This window comes from Carcharhinus amblyrhynchos, chromosome 18, assembly GCF_965287045.1.
Source record: "Carcharhinus amblyrhynchos chromosome 18, sCarAmb.v2.hapA, whole genome shotgun sequence".
Lineage (NCBI taxonomy): Eukaryota > Metazoa > Chordata > Chondrichthyes > Carcharhiniformes > Carcharhinidae > Carcharhinus > Carcharhinus amblyrhynchos.
The window spans coordinates 1,628,432-1,634,701 of NC_137341.1; positions in this window are offsets into that span (position 1 = coordinate 1,628,432).

A 6,270-nucleotide genomic window follows, 5' to 3' on the forward strand; every position below is an offset into this window, starting at 1 on the left:
GTGAGATTTAACTTTATGCAACAACCTACCATGTGGTATCTTATCAAAGGCCTTGCTAAAGTCCATGTAGACAACATCAACCGCACTGCCCTCATCTACCTTCTTGGTTACCCCTCCAAAAAACTCAGTCAAATTTGTGAGATATGATTTTCCACTCACAAAGCCATGCTGATTGTCCCTAATCAGTCCTTGCGTCTCTAAATGCCTGTAGATCCTGTCTCTCAAAATACCTTCGAACAAATACCTTCCAACCACAGATGTGAGGCCTGCAGTTCCCAGATTTTTCCCTGCAGCCCTTTTTAAACAAAGGCACAACGTTTGCCACTCTCCAATCTCACCCGTGACTATCGATGATTCAAATATCTCGGCTAGGGGACCCGCAATTTCCTGCCTAGCCTCCCACAACATCCTGGGATATATCTCATCAGGTCCCACAGATCTATCTACCTTGATGCGCTTTAAGACTTCCCGCACCTCCTTCTCTGTAATATGTACACTCCTCAAGACATCAATATTTAATTCCCCAAATTCCCTAACATCCATGCTTTTCTCAACAGTAGATACTGATGAGAAATATTCATTTAGGATCTCACCCACCTCTTGTGGATCCGCACATAGATTACATTGTTCATCATTAAGAGGCCCTACTCTCTGCCTTGTTGCCCAACGAGGGGCATACACGCGGTGGGTCGTGCGAGGGCTGCTCTTGGATGTTTTGAGAGTAGCCGAGTGCTTCACGTCGGTAGTGTACGCTTAAACTGGACCAACTGACGGGCAACACGACAGCTCAGTGACTATCACTGATTGCTGTGCAGACACATGGATTTGGGCCGGTGTCTGTAGGAGTTTGCGCATTCTCCCCATGCTTGTGTGGGTTTTCTCCGGGTGCTCCGGTTTCCTCCCACACCCCAAAGATGTGCTCTTAGGCTGATTGGTGTAACAAATTGTCCCTAAATTAGTCTCCCCTCAACCTGGTTTCCAATGTGGAGTGCCATAAGCGTAGACAAGGGTCATGGGTGGACGAGGGAACTCACAATGTTAAAATGGCGGCGCTGGCTCGTTGGGCCGAAGGGCCTGTTTCCCGGGCTGTGTTGTTCTTTGTTACTTTTTTGCCCTTTATGTATTTGTTGCTCTTTGGATTCTCCTTTGCCTTGTCTGCCAAGCGACTTGCTCAGACATATCTGTGGGAGTTTGCGCATTCTCCCCGTGCTTGCGTGGGTTTTCTCCAGGTGCTCCGGTTTCCTTCCACACCCCAAAGATGTGCTGTTAGGCTGATTGGCAGTAATAAATTGTCCCTAAATTAGTTTCCCTCAATGTGGATGGCCATAAAACATTAGATAAGGGTCATGGGTAGAGAGGTGGTGTTGAGATGGCAGCGTGGGCTTGTTGGGCCGAAGGGCCTGTTCCCAGGCTGATTTTGTTCTTTGTTTGTTGTTGTTATATCAGAGGGGCAGTTAAGAGTCACCCACATCATGGAATGGCTCTGGATTTGCATGTGGGCCAGACCGGGCAAGGGTGGAAGATTTCCTTCTTGAATAGGGGACATTAATAAGATGAACCAGATGAGTTTTTACAACAATCGATGGTAGTTTCATGGTCACCGTTACTGAGACTCACTTTATATAATTCCAGACTGATACACAATTCAAATGCCACGAGCTGCCTGTCCCCAGATCCTCTGCTGGGTCTCTGCGTTCCTCAACCAGCGACATTCCCACTATCCCAACACCTCCCCCCTGAAGGGAATATTCCACACACCCCTTAGTTAAACAGAAAGAAGAGAGAAAGGCTTTGACCCTTCACAGAAAGCAGGCAGTCTGCAGTTAGCCTGGAGGCTGTGAGCTGTGAGACCAGGAGCTGTGAAGCAGCCGTGGGACCAGGAGCTGTGAGCCAGATGTGAGAGCAGGAGCTGTGAGCCAGCTGTGAGAGCAGGAGCTGTGAGCCAGCTGTGAGAGCAGGAGCTGTGAGCCAGATGTGGGACCAGGAGCTGTGAAGCAGCCGTGGGACCAGGAGCTGTGAGCCAGATGTGGGACCAGGAGCTGTGAGCCAGCCGTGGGACCAGGAGCTGTGAGCCAGATGTGGGACCAGGAGCTGTGAGCCAGATGTGGGACCAGGAGCTGTGAGCCAGATGTGGGACCGGGAGCTGTGAACCAGATGTGGGACCGGGAGCTGTGAACCAGATGTGGGAGCAGGAGCTGTGAACCTGATGTGGGACCAGGAGCTGTGAACCTGATGTGAGACCAGGAGCTGTGAACCTGATGTGGGACCAGGAGCTGTGAGCCAGATGTGGGACCAGGAACTGTGAGCCAGATGTGGGACCAGGAGCTGTGAACCAGCCATGGGACCAGGAGCTGTGAGCCAGCTGGGGGACTCAAAGCATAGAAGGCCATGAAGAACCTAATGTTTAAATCCCTCAGCAAGAAGGCAGTGAAACCCAGGCTCGGACTGAGCAGTCCACAGTTTTGAGGTCTTAAAGGAAATCAGCCAAAGGCTAATGAAAGGACCTCTGTAAAATCTTGGAGCTTGGAGAAGAGCTGGAATACTGGGGAGAATTAAAGTGAATTCTGGGGAGCTTTGTTCAAAGGAATAGAAGTGAATGAACCTTCAAGATATTGGGGCAGAAATTAAAAATAACATAATTTCCAAACTTCAGTGTTAAGTTTGTAATATGGGTTTTGAATTTTGTTTTATATATCCAATAAAGTTTGTTTTCATTTAAATGCACAGAATCTTGTGGCACTGTTCTTTCAGTTAATTACTGGGTGTTCAACCTTCTCATTGAACATTAATAGTCCCGTCTACGATCATAATAATAGACATAGAAAATATTTCAAAACAAATCAAAGATGAAAAGATATAATTACCCTTATTTTGCATTGCCTTCAGCCCTTTAGGTTTAAAGCACTGGTGTTAGACCCACACCTCTCCCCTTCAAAAGGAACATGAAATTCCATCCTATTTGTAAGATCTGGGTTTGGCTCCAAGTTTAATTGTAATAGACAAGTTAATTATCCATTGGAATAAGTTGTGAGAGGAATCTGCAGTTCTTGACTAGTTATAGACGTTCAGGTACAAAACTGTTGTCACAGAGTTTATTAATTGTAATAAGTACAAAATCACACTACTTAAAACACAGTGGATCAGTCCCTTCACCCTGGGACACCAGCGCTCGATTTCTGGTTGACCGTGGCCGTCTGCTGTTCTGTTGACCAAAGTCTATCTTGTTGTGTTGTGTTGCACACCGAGCTCTGGAAAATAGTAGCTCATTAACCCTCGCTCGCGGCTATCTCTACGCAGTATTCACTTATTCTACTTTGTCGCTAGTCTCCTATGGTTCTGATTGGTCCAAGCAACACATGATCAGTCTCTGATTGGTTAAATGGTGTATGATCAATGTCTGATTGGTCCATGAAGGATATTGGTCATTTTGCTGATGTCACTTCCCATTAACCTGTAGGAATCATAGAATCCCGACAGAGCAGAAGACCATTTGTGGTGTCACTTTCTAATGATCGATGTTCCATCAGGCTCATTGACCTAACTGAGACATCTGAGGTGTGATGTGTAATTTCTTAGTGACTGTTGACGCCTGAAGCAAGTTACTTAGAGACAAATAATTAAAAGTACAAGAGATACACAAACTTGAACTAATACAACAACTACTACAGAACATGGAAAATCTACACATGAAGATGATTGGTTTGCGAAAGTTCAGGAAGCAATATACACATTACAAAATAATATTTCCTATTAACACATTATTTATTTTTATTTTATTATTGTCACAAGTAGGCGTACATTAACACTACAATGAACTTACTGTGAAAATCCCCGAGTCTTCACAATCCGCACCTGTTCAGGTACACTAAGCGAGAATTTAACATGGCCAATGCACCTAACCAGCACGTCTTTCGGACTATGGGAGGAAACCGGAGCACCCGGAGAAAACCCACGCAGATACAGGGAGAATGTGCAGACTCTGCACATGCAGTGACTCAAGCCTGGAATTGAAGCTGGGTCCCTAGCGCTGTGAGGCAGCAGTGCTAACCGCTGTGCCACCCTAAGAAATAAAAGTCACAGAAAATACATCATGACAACATCATTACAGAGCCTGATAATCAAACCCACACTAATTTGCTGTGTACTTTGAAGGAAAGTGACTATTTCTCTTTAAGTTAAACAGCTAATACAATTTAAGACATAGCATTTCTCCAACATTGACATTCCCAATTAAACTACAAGAAGCTTCACATGTTTCCTCTAATCCTGTCATCAAATGTAGCAGAGATTCTCATTCAGCATTGGTCCTGTAGTAAATCTATCAAACGTAACCCTACTTTGGCCTAAGGCAGTATGATACACGGCACTTATCAAGTAGGAGTGCAGCTGAAGACAGAGACTCACACAGTACGATTCTGAATTGAGTGAATTGATTCATGTACTTAGATTCTGTGGTAGGTGAACTTAACTAAACCAAAACTAGTACAATTACTAAACATGGTCTTCCCCACAATATTATGATCACTGTTATCTAGATGTTCCATCACCACATGTATATTGTTAATAAATCTGTCTCACTGCACATTGAGGTCTAGGGTAGACAAATCCCTGGCTGGATCAAGAATGCGCTAAGAAATCGTCCCCAAAATACTCTCTCAACTCATTTTCCAGGCTGCCTTTGCCAATTGGATTCCCCCAATCTCCATTACATTAAACTCTCCCATGATTATTGCACTGCCTCAATTATATCCCTCATTTATTACTTCCTGTACACTCTACCTACAGTGTAACTACTGTTAGGGGCCCATTAACTGCTCCCATATGTGACAGACCTCACATTTTCACTATTTCTTATCTCGACCCAAACAAATTCCACATCCTGATCTTCCAGGCTAAGGTGGTCTCTCAGTACTTATGTAATTAACAGGAGCGATCCTGTCACCTTTTCCAAGCTTCCTGCCATTCCGATATGTCACATACCCTTCCACATTTAGATCCCAGCCCTGGTCACCTTTCAACCACGTCTCTGTCATTGTCTATCAGGGCACACACATTTATCTCAATCCACATTGACAATTCATCCCTTTTGTTCCAAATGCTGTGTGAATTTCAATCCATTTTCAGAAGTTCCACAATCCAATAGGGATTTCAGGAGAACCTCTCTATCCAGCAAGTGGTGAGAATGTGGAACTCGCTCCCACAGCGAGTGGTTGAGGTGAACAGCGTGAATACATTGAAGGGGAAGTTAGATACATACATGAGGGAGAAAGGAATAGAAGGATTTGCTGATGGGGGGAGATGAAGAGGGGTGGGGGGAGGCTCATGTGGAGCATAAATACTGACACAGACCAATTGAGCCGACTGGTCTGGCCCTGCGCTGGAGACTCAATGGAACAGAGACTAATGTATTTATTTTAGATCTACCTGTAGTGATAGGAAAAACACTATCCAAGATAAAAATAAATGTCCTTCATCAGCTTTTGTGGATCATTTCAGTGGAAATGTGCTCTCCCAGGCTCAGCCCACTGGAAGCAAAGTTGTGAGACGGGCCAGTCCAGCAGAAAGAAACCCTCCCACTTCACCCACTGTCAGAATGAACATGGTTCAGTCCTGGATGTGATTAACAGCAGCAATAACAGCAGAATCTAACTCCTGTCATCATTTGCAAACTGGCTGGTGTCCCAGCAGGAAGGATGAGTTTGTGAATTCCTTCCCACACTGAGAACAGCTGAACGGTTTCTCCGCAGTGTGAACTCGCTGGTGGATCATCAGATCCCGAGAGCTTTTGAAGCCACTCCCACAGTCAAGCATTTAAAGGGTCTCTCCTGGGTGTGAGTGATTTTGTGCCTCAGCAGGTGGGATGACTGAGTGAATCCCTCCGCACACACAGATCTCCCCCAGGGTGAACTCGTTGGTGTCTTTTCAGTGTGCATGCCCTTCCAAACCTCTTTGTACAGAGAGAGCAGCTGAATGGTCTCTCCCCGGTGTGAGTGCGCTGGTGGTCCATCAGATGCTCAGCAATTTAGACGCCACTCCCACAGTCAGAACATTTAAAGGGTCTCTCCTGGGAGTGACTGACTTTGTGTATCTGCAGCCTGGATAAACGAGCAAATCCATTCCTATACACAGGGCAGGTGAATAGTCTCTCCCTGGTGTGACTGTGTCAATGAATTTCCAGCACAGGTGGGGCTTTGAATCCCTTCCCACAGTCTCCACATTTCCAGGGTTTCTCCATGCTGACTCTCCAGGTTAAACAATCAGTTAAATCTC